Here is a 15,010-nt window from a genome sequence, read left to right as displayed (position 1 = left end):
TTTTAAGGCATCTTTTACAGCTATTTGAGCTTCAGTAAAGCAATGTTTTAGGTCTGCCGCGCCAAAGTTACAAAGAACTATCCCTCTGGCGTAGGGTGGGCTTTTGGTGTGGGGTTTTCTTCCTCACAGAAGCGTAGGAAGTCTTTTTAAATATTTTCCGTTTTCCAAAAGGGAAATATTTGTTAAAACGGGCTTTCTCCATAATTTCCCGTGTCAAAACGCCTTCCGTACGCCCTGACTGACGCCCGTTTTTAATTTCACAGCGAAAAATGCACCCAGTGAAGTATAAGTAATGTATCATGATTCGAGTCGACTGATAAACTATATATATAATATGTTACAAGTTCCTTACGGATTCTCAAGCCCGGTGTCACAGGAAAAAAGTACTCCCCGAAAAAAGTACTCCCTATTACTTTTTTCCCGGAAATAAGTACTCCCCAGTACATATTTCCTAGGACAAAAATACTCCCGGGAGTACATTTTTACTAGGAAATTGTCACCCCCTCCAGGAAAAAAGTACTCCCCACAGATACTATGCTGGGAAGTCAATTTTCCATAAAAGTTTGTATTTTGAACTATCAACCAGTCTTTTTTTGTAACAAGGGTGTAAATATTTTGAAAAAAAATCCTGCAAAACTTGTAATCGAAAGAGCCGATATTTTACATGAATAGCCCAAATGTAGGACTTTTAGACAGTGTTTCGATTGTTTTCACACGGTCAAAATTTCATTCAAACAAAATAAGTGCTTCTTTCTAAGGATGTACAGATTTACTTCGAATTGAGGTATTTTTTTTACAATCAAGGTCGTAATATTTTAGTTTAGGTATAAACTTATTTCGAAAACACCAACAAAAATCTTATAAAAATGAAATAAGTTTATACCTAAACTAGTAATATTTGAGAAAAAAGGGACATTCCCGAAATCATATATCCACAAACAATTTGGAAGCGCTCTAACTTAGTGTTTTAACGTTAGACTTATAATCGAAAATGTTCAAGAATAGTCTAATAAGTTCCCAAATTGAAATAATCAATTACATTTTTAACAAAACTTAAAAGCGACTTTCTCACCAAAACTTAAAATTTTGACATAGATTAGGGGAGTACAAATTTCCCAGAGGGGGTACGAATTTCCTGGGAAAAAAGTACCGGGAGTATTTATTTCCTGGGAAATAGGTACTCCGGGAGTACTTTTTTCCGGGGAGTACTTATTTTCTGTTACACCGGTTATAATAAAACTATTACATGTTAGTAGCAGACCCGACTGGCAATTGTTATGTAGCAGGTTGAAACATGAGTTTTTGCTAGAAAGATGCAGTTTGTTTTCACCAAGTTAAATCTTTAAAATAAATCAAACTGTGTGGGTTTCTTTACTTCCAAACAACCTACCAATAGTTTTGGAACACTCCATAATAAAGGAAGATGGCTGTTCTTGTGGATTGACTTTCTGGTTACCCCATATAAACACGATGTGACATGAAAGTGAAGAGACATGATTTGTGGTTATTGTTTGATTTCTTGACTTGTATTCTCATGGCCAAATGGGATAGCAAATGACTTTTCATGTATTGCTTGGCTCTACATATGATACCTCTAACTTTGAACACCTCCAGAATGTTGAAAAAAGCATTTTATGAGATGAGTTTCGATTGTAATTTTCATGGAAATTTTTAAGCGACAGATTTGACTTGGCGTCAGTTTTGTTTGGTTGATAAATCTTTAGCTTCACCATGACCGTGGGATGATTTTCAATAAACTTTTGTTGTTATACACAGTCACTCTTACACATGATGACTCCAGCCATGATTGGTATCAGACAGTCAGAATGTTGGAAAAAAAAACATTGTACGAGAAATTGTTGATAGAAATTATATTGACTTATTTTTACAATTTTGGTGGTGTGGGTTTTGTTGGTTGATAATGTTTACACCGTGTATATTGATTGTTGTTTGTTGGAATACACCGTTTAACAGTCTCGCCATCTCCACCGTAGAGGCGGTAGGTAAAAATGCTCACTTTAGTACTGTGGCTGGAAGGTTAGAGAAATGTAAACATTGCCATTTTTTTTCCTTCCTTTAAAGAGAATGTTTTAGATGTTGGACATGATATTAATGACAATTTTATGTATCTCTCCTGAAAATTTCACAAAAATTCATCAAGAGGAAAAGAAGTTATGATTAAAAGGAGTTCTTTACCTACCACAGGAGAGTGAAGTTTCTCGAGGGGTAAATCACTGAAGAAAATCACGTACACCTTTTTGAAAGATAAAAAAGAAATCAAAAAGAAATCAAAAATCAAAAAGAAATCAAAAAGAAATCAAAAATCAAAAAGAAATCAGAAATCAAAAAGAAATCAAAAAGAAATCAAATAGAAATCAAAAAGAAATCAAAAATTAAAAAAAAATCAAAAAAAATCAAAAAAAAAGTCAAAAATCAAAAAGAAATCAAAAGAAATCAGAAATCAAAAGAAATCAAAAAGATCAGAAATCAAAGGAAATCAAAAAGAAATCAAAAATCAAAAAGAATCAAAAAGAAATCAAAAATCAAAAAGAAATCAAAAAGAAATCAGAAATCAAAAAGATTTCTAATAGCTGTGAAAACGTTCTGTAAAATTTAGAAACTTTTTCAAATGAGTCAGCATTCCTTTCTAATTACATTTAATTGTAGAACATGTTCCCTATTTATTAAGTTACACTTATTTTTAATTGTGCTTCCATGGTAACATGATTGATCAATTAAAAGAAAGACACAAAATAAGAGTGAATAAATCACGAAACAATTTTTCATAAAACTTGTTTCTATCTTTTTAAATTTGACCCTATAAGAAGAAAACTCGAAATTTAGACCTTATTCAGATGAAAGTTTAACAAGAAAAAAAAGATTAAGAAAGAAAGAAGGTTGATCTTCGTTACAGTGAAATCTGATTCTAAAAAAACTGGAAATTGATTGTGATTTTGAAGATTAAAAAAAAGCCCCCCGAGAGTATACATCAAACCCCCCGAGAGTATACATCACAGGAAATCCTCATTTAAAGGTCGAGTTTTCCATCAATTCATTCGATTTTAGGTTGATATTGTAGGCAAATCTATTTGTAAAACGAAAATGCTGAGATTAAATCAAAATATTTAATTTATCCATCAAAATATTGAAAAGAAACATCATGATTGAGATATTAAAAATTATCAGTGTAATTAAACTTCCATTAATTAAGCTAATCTTGTAAAGCACGAGATCGCCGTGAACAAATTGGAAAAGAAAATCCACTTAAAACTGCCACTTGAGACGACCTTAAAAATGTTTTACAAAGGAGTAAGTGCCATTTTCGAAAATTAATTTTACAGAAAAGAATTCTAGATTTTTTCATATCATCCAAAGTTAACCGATAGTTCAACAATAAAAACAGAAAGTCTAAGGCAAAACCAGAAAATGACAAACAAACACAAGGTCAATTTTTGATTATTTTTCTACCGTTTTTTAGCTTTGCCTTATTCAAGGCCGAAACAACAATTAGCAATGAGATGGAAACGACATTTCAGTTCAGCTGATGTTCGGAATATCAAAAGGAAATTTAGGCGTCACAAGAAGATTCTCAAAAAAGATGCAAAAGACATTATATTATGTCAAAAAGGGATGAAGATCGAGTAAAGTCAATACACTCATCGTATGTATATCAACCAAACCAAGCCAAACACTCGTTTTAAAAAATGATCGATTTTACACTTTGAATCATTAGTACAAGTCAGAAAATGTATATTTTTTGAGTATACAATTATTCAACACAGTTTCATCTGCTTACTAATTGATGATTTATACGAACTGATGGTTAATTGATTATTAACTATTATAAGTAATTATTATCAAATATTTATTACCTTTATTTTATTATTTGAACCATTTCCATAGTCATGCTATTTTTGATAGTTTTGTCAAGATGAAAATTGGAGAAGGATCATTTGGAGAGGTTATTTTAAAGGAGGAAAATGGAGAGACAAGCTCCATGCTAATGTCTATACCAGTTATTTGATTTCATTTTATTGTATTTGATTGTATTTTATTATATCTTATCTTATCTTATCTTAATTTATTTTGTTCTAATTTAATTTATTTTATAACATTATTATAGACAATAACTAACACCTTAATGTTGTTTTGTTTTTTCTTTATTTTGTTTAACGCTCTAGATATTGTTTATGAATAAGGCTGTCTTTCAAGTTCAATTATAATGACTTATTTTTCACAAGGTCTAAAAAGAATGACTGGTCAAAATAAAATGGTCAAAATCTTTCTTGAGTATTAGAGAAGACAACTACAAAGTAAGTAAATTTCTTAGTGTTCCCCAAGGGCCACACGATGTTCCATTTTTTAATATACATGTTTTTAAGTTTTTTTTTTAACGCATCCAGGTTGCAGAAAACACAAAATCTTCAGTTTTGGAAGTTGTAACACACTATTTTAATTTATTTTATATTTTAAGACAATAACTAACACCTTCATTTTCATTATTTTGTTTAACGTTCTAGATATTGTTTATGAATAAGGTTGTCTTTGAAGTTTAATTACAATGATTTAATTTTCTCAAGGTCTAAATAGAATACGAAATACGGCGTTTTGTTGTAGAAAAGTATCCATCCCTTTTGGATCGATATAATTCCTTGTCGACGATTATTCAGAGCGATATGGTGCATATCGCAAATCCTTACCCGTAAGTAAAATTCAAGATGTTATCTATTTCAAATATAGTTATCAGAGCGATACGATGCACATCGCAGATTCCTACCAATAAATGAAATTCAAGATGTTATCCATTTTGTACACCCCAAAAAGACAAAATTGAAACATACATAGGTATCAGATATTCTTACTTGGTTTCGTTTGCAATTGTTATCGATATTTGATTAAAAGAAACAAAATTATGAATTTGTAGCTTACTGGCTTAGAAGAATTATATTTTCGATCTTTTTAGCCATCATGGCTAACCATCGTGGTTGGACATTCGAGAGTAACTTTGAAAGTGAAAAGGAGTCGCTATAGTAAACAGAAAGTTTTAAAGAGCATTTGAATAAGAAATCCTCGAAAGCAAAAATTATACTTGTGAAGAAGGTCGATTTTAACCTATCCAGCTCTAATGTTGCTGTATAGAAAAGAGTATATTGGCATCTCAAAGTTAGTCTAGTGGTAGGAAAACTGCATGGGGTGCAAAAAGACGATGGTTCAAAGCCGTGAAGAAGAGGCTTTGTAGAGCTTTGTTAGAATTTCGAAAACTTTTTACAGAACGTTGTAAACACACACGTTTTAGCGTATTATATTAATTAATCGTCAGCCGTGCAAAATTACTCGAATCTGATTGGTTTAGAGGAGTGCGATTAATCGTTAATTGCACTATTACCACTTTTTGCACACTTCGGCGGGGGGGACACTTTTGTCCCCTTATTCTTTTCTCTCCCAAGTCCTGTGTCAGAGACTTTTTTTTACTATATAATAAAAAACAAAACATTTTTTTTCTTCAATATAAAAAAGAACAAAGACATTTTACGTTACAATAGTTTCTTTTAATTGAAAACAAAGAAAAATTACACTGCAATGTTTTCTTTTTAAACAAAAGAAAAAAAGGAGGTTTTCGAATGTATTTACTGACGATTACTAGTACATATGGATTATTATATTAAAACATTTTTGTGAATAAAAAACTAAATGTTTTGGTGAATCTTCCATTTTCGAGGTCCCTATTTTTAAAAGCAGACATCATATTCCAGTAGAGTATAATTTTATGATGAAATTATATAAAAAATTATTCATATTAGTTATCTGAAATTCCTCCCGTTCCTTTAATCATAACTTTTAAAAATGGAACCAATAAATAATGACGTAATACAGTCCTCATATTATACCTATAAGATCTTTAACGCGACTTTTTATTTTATTTTTCAACAGATTTCAGAGAAGTATGACGGCATTTCAAGGGATGTCGTTAGAGATTTCAAAATTTATAAGGGACAATTCATGGACAATATTCAAGTAAGTCACTGAAAATCCTTGTTTAAGGCTGATACAATAATCAACAATGAATGGGAAAATACTTTGGTCGAGAAGATTCGACCATTTGGAAGGCCACGCAGCATCGTCTGCTCATATACAGCGACAATTATTTTGAAGAGGATAACTTACTCCTTTATTGTTCAAGATGGTAACTTGATCCATCCAATTTATGACTTGATCGAGAAAAATAGTTGGGCAGACAAAATGTATTTATTGGACGTACAAAGTAAGTAAAGATTTTTTTAATTTTCTTGTTGTTTTGAAGAAATCAAACCAAATCAAAGTTCATTTATCATACCATTGAACCACTCACTATTAGCATTCTATTGTTCTTGTTGTCACTGCAATTGTTTTGCTTAGCATTTATCCAATCTTATCTTTAATTGGGATAAACCTTTTTGAATTCATCTTGTTGCTGAAAAATGTTTAGATTTATGCCATTTTGAAAATTTTGTCTAAGTATTAAAGATATTTTTTATTTCATTAATGATGATGATGAGTCTTGTAGGAACGAAAAATGTTTTCATTTATTTAGTTTTATGTTTCTTGATCTAGATAAATTTATTTTATTAGAAAATTTGATTAAATTTTGCTAAGTTCTGAGATGATGCGTACTTTTGACAGAGAGGTAAAAAAGGAAGATGCTTAAATAAAGGAAATACATTTTTATTCCCCTTTTTATTTTTTTTTCATTTTCAAAAATTGTTTAAAAGCCTCCAATGAGTATATTCAAAATCATCTTTTAGGATTGACGTGATAAACGTGTCGTCTGCTGGCAAATTGATCCATTGCTATGATGTGCAAACAAACTTCTCGTTTACATTATTCAATACCAACTCGATAGATGTTAATGTGATCGCAGAAGAAATATCTAATTCAGTTTACAGTTTGTTTGGTCTACCACAGACCATTAATTAAAACCTACAGTGGAAATTGATGGAAGTGCTAATTGCCATTTTGAAAATGTTGTGTAAGTATTATAAATATTTTTTATTTAATTAATGATGATGATGATGAGGAGTCTTGTAGAAACGAAAAATGTTTTGATTTATTTAGTTCTATGTTTCTTGATCAATATAATTACTTGTTTTTTATAGAAAATTTGATTAAATTTTGCTAAGTTCTGAGATGATGCGTACTTTTGACAGAGAGGTAAAAAAGGAAGATGCTTAAATAAAGGAAATACATTTTTATTCCCCTTTTTATTTTTTTTAATTTTCAAAAATTGTTTAAAAGCCTCCAATGAGTTTATTCAAAATCGTCTTTTAGGATTGACGTGATAAACGTGTCGTCTGCTGGCAAATTGATCCATTGCTATGATGTGCAAACAAACTTCTCGTTTACATTATTCAATACCAACACGATAGATGTTAATGTGATAGCAGAAGAAATATCTGATTCAGTTTACAGTTTGTTTGGTCTACCACAGACCATTATTTCAAACCTACAGTGGAATTTGATGGAAGTGCTAAATGCCATTTTGAAAATGTTGTGTAAGTATTATAAATATTTTTTATTTAATTAATGATGATGATGAGTCTTGCAGAAACGAAAAATGTTTTGATTTATTTAGTTCTATGTTTCTTGATCAATATAATTACTTATTTTTTAATGAAAAATTTGATTAAATTATGCTAAGTTCTGAGATGATGCGTAATTTTGACAGAGAGGTAAAAAAGGAAGATGCTTAAATAAAGGAAATACATTTTTATTCCATCGATGCTTTCTTGAAAGGCTGAGAAAACAAAAAATCCACTAATTTTGATTCGAAATCATTTGTAAACTGTACAAATAGTAATTTATGCAAGTGATTTACACTAAAATCGAAACTTCTGTTTAGATCGATATTAAAGATATTGAGCAGCAAACTTCGGATGGTGGTTACATGGTGCATTGTTTTGATTTGGCCACCAATTTCAGCCTTGCCTTGTTTAAGGCTGATACAATAATCAACAATGAATGGGAAAATACTTTGGTTGAGAAGATTCGACCATTTGGAAGGCCACGCAGCATCATCTGCTCATCTACAGCGACAATTATTTTGAAGAGGATAACTTCCTCCTTTATTGTTCAAGATGGTAACTCGATCCATCCAATTTATGACTTGATCGAGAAAAATAGATGGGCAGACAAAATGTATTTATTGGACGTACAAAGTAAGTAAAGATTTTTTCAAATTGCTTGTTTTTTTTGAAGAAATCAAACCAAATCAAAGTTCATTTATCATACCATTGAACCACTCACTATTAGCATTCTATTGTTCTTGTTGTCACTGTAATTGTTTTGTTTAGCATTTATCCAATATTTTCTTTCATTGGGATAAACCTTTTTGAATTCATCTTGTTGCTGAAAAATGTTTAGATTTACAATTTTGAAAACTTTGTGTAAGTATTAAAGATATTTTTTATTTAATTAATGATGATGATGAGTCTTGTAGGAACGAAAAATGTTTTCATTTATTTAGTTTTATGTTTTTTGATCTAGCTAATTTATTTTATTAAAAAATTTGATTAAATTTTGCTAAGTTCTGAGATGATGCTTACTTTTGATGAGTCACAGAGAGGTAATAAAGGAAGATGCTTAAATAAAGGAAATACATTTTTATTCCCCTTTTTATTTTTTTTTTCATTTTCAAAAATTGTTTTAAAAGCCTCCAATGAGTATATTCAAAATTATTCTTTAGGATTGACGTGGTAAACGTGTCGTCTGCTGGAAAAGTGATCCATTGCTATGATGTGCAAACAAACTTCTCGTTTACATTATTCAATACCAACTCTATAGATGTTAATGTGATCGCAGGAGAAATATCTGATTCAGTTTACAGTTTGTTTGATCTACCACAGACCATTATTTCAAACCTACAGTGGAATTTGATGGAAGTGGTAAATGCCATTTTGAAAATGTTGTGTAAGTATTATAAATATTTTTTATTTAATTAATGATGATGATGAGTCTTGCAGAGACGAAAAATGTTTTGATTTATTTAGTTCTATGTTTCTTGATCAATATAATTCCTTATTTTTTAATGAAAAATTTGATTCAATTATGCTAAGTTCTGAGATGATACTTTTGACAGAGAGGTGAAAAAGGAAGATGCTTAAATAAAGGAAATACATTTTTATTCCATCGATGCTTTCTTGAAAGGCTGAGAAAATATAAAATCCACTAATTTTAATTCGAAATGATTTGTAAACTGTACAAATAGTAATTTATGCAAGCGATTTACACTAAAATCGAAACTTCTGTTTAGATCGATATTAAAGATATGGAGCAGCACACTTCGGATGGTGGTTACATGGTGCATTGTTTTGATTTGGCCACCAATTTCAGCCTTGCCTTGTTTAAGGCTGATACAATAATCAACAATGAATGGGAAAATACTTTGGTCGAGAAGATTCGACCATTTGGAAGGCCACGCAGCATCATCTGCTCATCTACAGCGACAATTATTTTGAAGAGGATAACTTCCTCCTTTATTGTTCAAGATGGTAACTCGATCCATCCAATTTATGATTTGATCGAGAAAAATAGATGGGCAGACAAAATGTATTTATTGGACGTACAAAGTAAGTAAAGATTTTTTCAAATTTCTTGTTTTTTTTGAAGAAATCAAACCAAATCAAAGTTCATTTATCATACCATTGAACCACTCACTATTAGCATTCTATTGTTCTTGTTTTCACGGTAATTGTTTTGCTTAGCATTTTTCCAATCTTATCTTTAATTGGGATAAACCTTTTTGAATTCATCTTGTTGCTGAAAAATGTTTAGATTTACGCAATTTTGAAAATTTTGTGTAAGTATTAAAAATATTTTTTATTTAATTAATGATGATGATGAGTCTTGTAGGAACGAAAAATGTTTTCATTTATTTAGTTTTATATTTCTTGATCTAGCTAATTTAGATTAAATTTTGCTAAGTTCTGAGATGATGCGTACTTTTGATGGGTTACAGAGAGGTAAAAAAGGAAGATGCTTAAATAAAGGAAATACATTTTTATTCCCCTTGTTATCTTTTTTTTCATTTTCAAAAATTGTTTAAAAGCCTCCAATGAGTATATTCAAAATCATCTTTTAGGATTGACGTGATAAACGTGTCGTCTGCTGGCAAATTGATCCATTGCTATGATGTGCAAACAAACTTCTCGTTTACATTATTCAATACCAACTCGATAGATGTTAATGTGATCGCAGAAGAAATATCTGATTCAGTTTACAGTTTGTTTGATCTACCACAGACCATTTCAAACCTACAGTGGAATTTGATGGAAGTTGTAAATGCCATTTTGAAAATGTTGTGTAAGTATTATAAATATTTTTTATATAATTAATGATGATGATGATGATGATGATGAGTCTTGTAGAAACGAAAAATGTTTTGATTTATTTAGTTCTATGTTTCTTGATCAATATAATTACTTATTTTTTAATGAAAAATGTGATTAAATTATGCTAAGTTCTGAGATGATGCGTACTTTTGACAGAGAGGTAAAAAAGGAAGATGCTTAAATAAAGGAAATACATTTTTATTCCCCTTGTTATCTTTTCTTTTCATTTTCAAAAATTGTTTAAAAGCCTCCAATGAGTATATTCAAAATCATCTTTTAGGATTGACGTTATAAAACGTGTCGTCTGCTGGCAAATTGATCCATTGCTATGATGTGCAAACAAACTTCCCGTTTACATTATTCAATACCAACACGATAGATGTTAATGTGATAGCAGAAGAAATATCTGATTCAGTTTACAGTTTGTTTGGTCTACCACAGACCATTATTTCAAACCTACAGTGGAATTTGATGGAAGTGCTAAATGCCATTTTGAAAATGTTGTGTAAGTATTATAAATATTTTTTATTTAATTAATGATGATGATGAGTCTTGCAGAAACGAAAAATGTTTTGATTTATTTAGTTCTATGTTTCTTGATCAATATAATTACTTATTTTTTAATGAAAATTTTGATTAAATTATGCTAAGTTCTGAGATGATGCGTATTTTTGACAGAGAGGTAAAAAAGGAAGATGCTTAAATAAAGGAAATACATTTTTATTCCATCGATGCTTTCTTGAAAGGCTGAGATAATATAAAATCCACTAATTTTAATTCGAAATGATTTGTAAACTGTACAAATAGTAATTTATGTAAGTGATTTACACTAAAATCGAAACTTCTGTTTAGTTCGATATTAAAGATATGGAGCAGCACACTTCGGATGGTGGTTACATGGTGCATTGTTTTGATTTGGCCACCAATTTCAGCCTTGCCTTGTTTAAGGCTGATACAATAATCAACAATGAATGGGAAAATACTTTGGTCGAGAAGATTCGACCATTTGGAAGGCCACGTAGCATCATCTGCTCATCTACAGCGACAATTATTTTGAAGAGGATAACTCCCTCCTTTATTGTTCAAGATGGTAACTCGATCCATCCAATTTATGACTTGATCGAGAAAAATAGATGGGCAGACAAAATGTATTTATTGGACGTACAAAGTAAGTAAAGATTTTTTCAAATTGCTTGTTTTTTTTGAAGAAATCAAACCAAATCAAAGTTCATTTATCATACCATTGAACCACTCACTATTAGCATTCTATTGTTCTTGTTGTCACTGTAATTGTTTTGTTTAGCATTTATCCAATATTTTCTTTCATTGGGATAAACCTTTTTGAATCCATCTTGTTGCTGAAAAATGTTTAGATTTACGCAATTTTGAAAACTTTGTGTAAGTATTAAAAATATTTTTTATTTAATTAATGATGATGATGAGTCTTGTAGGAACGAAAAATGTTTTCATTTATTTAGTTTTATGTTTCTTGATCTAAATAAATTTATTTTATTAAAAAATTTGATTAAATTTTGCTAAGTTCTGAGATGATGCGTACTTTTGACAGAGAGGTAAAAAAGGAAGATGCTTAAATAAAGGAAATACATTTTTATTCCCCTTTTTATTTTTTTTTCATTTTCAAAAATTGTTTTAAAAGCCTCCAATGAGTATATTCAAAATTATTTTTTAGGATTGACGTGGTAAACGTGTCGTCTGCTGGCAAATTGATCCATTGCTATGATGTGCAAACAAACTTCTCGTTTACATTATTCAATACCAACACGATAGATGTTAATGTGATCGCAGAATAAATATCTGATTCAGTTTACAGGTTGTTTGGTCTACCACAGACCATTATTTAAAACCTACAGTGGAATTTGATGGAAGTGCTAAATGCCATTTTGAAAATGTTGTGTAAGTATTAAAAATATTTTTTATTTAATTAATGATGATGATGATGATGAGTCTTGTGGAAACGAAAAATGTTTTGATTTATTTAGTTCTATGTTTCTTGATCAATATAATTACTTATTTTTTAATGAAAAATGTGATTAAATTATGCTAAGTTCTGAGATGATGCGTACTTTTGACAGAGAGGTAAAAAAGGAAGATGCTTAAATAAAGGAAATACATTTTTATTCCCCTTGTTATCTTTTCTTTTCATTTTCAAAAATTGTTTAAAAGCCTCCAATGAGTAAATTCAAAATCATCTTTTAGGATTGACGTGATAAACGTGTCGTCTGCTGGCAAATTGATCCATTGCTATGATGTGCAAACAAACTTCTCGTTTACATTATTCAATACCAACACGATAGATGTTAATGTGATAGCAGAAGAAATATCTGATTCAGTTTACAGTTTGTTTGGTCTACCACAGACCATTATTTCAAACCTACAGTGGAATTTGATGGAAGTGCTAAATGCCATTTTGAAAATGTTGTGTAAGTATTATAAATATTTTTTATTTAATTAATGATGATGATGATGATGAGTCTTGCACAAACGAAAAATGTTTTGATTTATTTAGTTCTATGTTTCTTGATCAATATAATTACTTATTTTTTAATGAAAAATTTGATTAAATTATGCTAAGTTCTGAGATGATGTCTACTTTTGACAGAGAGGTAAAAAAGGAAGATGTTTAAATAAAGAAAATACATTTTTATTCCATCGATGCTTTCTTGAAAGGCTGAGATAATATAAAATCCACTAATTTTAATTCGAAATGATTTGTAAACTGTACAAATAGTAATTTATGTAAGTGATTTACACTAAAATCGAAACTTCTGTTTAGTTCGATATTAAAGATATGGAGCAGCACACTTCGGATGGTGGTTACATGGTGCATTGTTTTGATTTGGCCACCAATTTCAGCCTTGCCTTGTTTAAGGCTGATACAATAATCAACAATGAATGGGAAAATACTTTGGTCGAGAAGATTCGACCATTTGGAAGGCCACGTAGCATCATCTGCTCATCTACAGCGACAATTATTTTGAAGAGGATAACTCCCTCCTTTATTGTTCAAGATGGTAACTCGATCCATCCAATTTATGACTTGATCGAGAAAAATAGATGGGCAGACAAAATGTATTTATTGGACGTACAAAGTAAGTAAAGATTTTTTCAAATTGCTTGTTTTTTTTGAAGAAATCAAACCAAATCAAAGTTCATTTATCATACCATTGAACCACTCACTATTAGCATTCTATTGTTCTTGTTGTCACTGTAATTGTTTTGTTTAGCATTTATCCAATATTTTCTTTCATTGGGATAAACCTTTTTGAATTCATCTTGTTGCTGAAAAATGTTTAGATTTACGCAATCGTCTGGTAGTTGCTTCAAAATTTTACTAAAAGCACCCATATAGTCAGACATAGTATCTGACTGACCCAATGATAATTTTTGGAAACATTCAATTAGAAGGTGGGAAGGGTAAATTACTGTAATTCTTGTTCAATTGTAAATAATGTAAATCACATCATTTAAAACTTTTTACAGACCTTTGAGTGAGGTGAATATGACTTTTGAGGGAGATCAATTAATCTTAATACATTTCGCCCTCTGTATACTGCAAAAATATAGTTCGCTCTTTTTACAATACTTATCCAAATCAAAGACTTGTAGTGTTGCAAAGACCTCTGTTTGTTAATGTGATTCATCTCCCATTAGAATGCACTTGGTTAGTAAATACCCAAAGTGTCACAATTTTACACAGGCTAGAGCTAAGGAAAACATTCGAGATTGCAAGTATTTAAACTGTCAATGATTTGTTTACTATACATATCATTTGTCTTGAGCAAATGGTGGTGGGGAGAATATACTATAGCTTTTTATTTACATGGACTTTAATATATAAAAGGGGTAAAAAACAACAAACAAACAAACTTACATGATTTGATGTTTTTTAAGAAATTTATAACGTGAAAGTTTAGATAGATATCCTTGTTGCAAAGAAATTACAAACTTATTAAAAATAATGACTGTTTATAAAAATTGTTTTCTAAGAAAAGAAAGTGTAGTTCCAAGAAAATATAAAGGGAATAAAGGGAAGAGGGTCTCCAAAGAGAACTATAATATTTCTTGGAATCCCTCTTTTATCTCAGTTCCTCTCCCGCCTCTTTTTTTTTGTTTTGATTTTTTCGAATACCGAACACAGTTGGCCTCGCATACGGAAACTCGAATTCGTACGATTTGGGCTGCTTTTGTATTTTGTACCAAAATCATATAGTCTAAGACTGGCAACTCTACCGACTGTAAACTCTTTTCGGCAAAAAAAACCGTTTGCGAATTTTTTTATTCGGCTTTGGGCTTTTTTCTTAGACTATAGCATAGTCTAGTCTAAACACACCTATTCTTTAAAAATAAGCCCTCGTGAGCAAAAAAACATCGATCTCATAAAGAAATTGAATAATTTGACTAAGAACATTGATGTATGCTTATTAATAGTGATTCTTATAGATAAATATGCGTTTTTTGAGGCAACAAAATTTTTTTGCAAAAATCTGCTTGAGCCATCTTTTACCTATGATTGTACCCTACTTTCATGCAGAAAATCAGAAAAAATTAATGATCCAATTTTTCACTAAGTCCAAAAAACCCGTTTTTTGGCCCAAATTTGCCTAAAACCTTTTTTTCCGAAAATC

General features: G+C 30.3%; 3 long non-coding RNA genes across 3 annotated transcripts; all 3 read left to right on the top strand.

Annotated features, from left to right (window-relative positions):
• The first annotated feature begins 8,866 nt into the window (after positions 1–8,866).
• Positions 8,867–10,328, top strand: LOC136814898 (uncharacterized). The gene is made up of 3 exons (XR_010847657.1): positions 8,867–8,943; positions 9,287–9,602; positions 10,115–10,328. It is a non-coding gene; the product is annotated as an uncharacterized lncRNA (long non-coding RNA).
• A 322-nt stretch (positions 10,329–10,650) lies between these two features.
• On the top strand, positions 10,651–12,184 carry LOC136814896 (uncharacterized). The gene is made up of 3 exons (XR_010847655.1): positions 10,651–10,869; positions 11,217–11,532; positions 12,055–12,184. It is a non-coding gene; the product is annotated as an uncharacterized lncRNA (long non-coding RNA).
• A 1-nt stretch (position 12,185) lies between these two features.
• On the top strand, positions 12,186–13,469 carry LOC136814897 (uncharacterized). The gene is made up of 3 exons (XR_010847656.1): positions 12,186–12,278; positions 12,582–12,805; positions 13,159–13,469. It is a non-coding gene; the product is annotated as an uncharacterized lncRNA (long non-coding RNA).
• The last annotated feature ends 1,541 nt before the right edge of the window (positions 13,470–15,010 follow it).

The sequence above is a fragment of the Clytia hemisphaerica genome, unplaced genomic scaffold (assembly GCF_902728285.1).
Source record: "Clytia hemisphaerica strain Z4C2 unplaced genomic scaffold, Clytia hemisphaerica genome assembly, whole genome shotgun sequence".
Classification (NCBI taxonomy): domain Eukaryota; kingdom Metazoa; phylum Cnidaria; class Hydrozoa; order Leptothecata; family Clytiidae; genus Clytia; species Clytia hemisphaerica.
The sequence above is the reverse complement of the archived record's forward strand: the minus strand, read 5'-3'. Positions and strand labels throughout refer to the sequence as shown.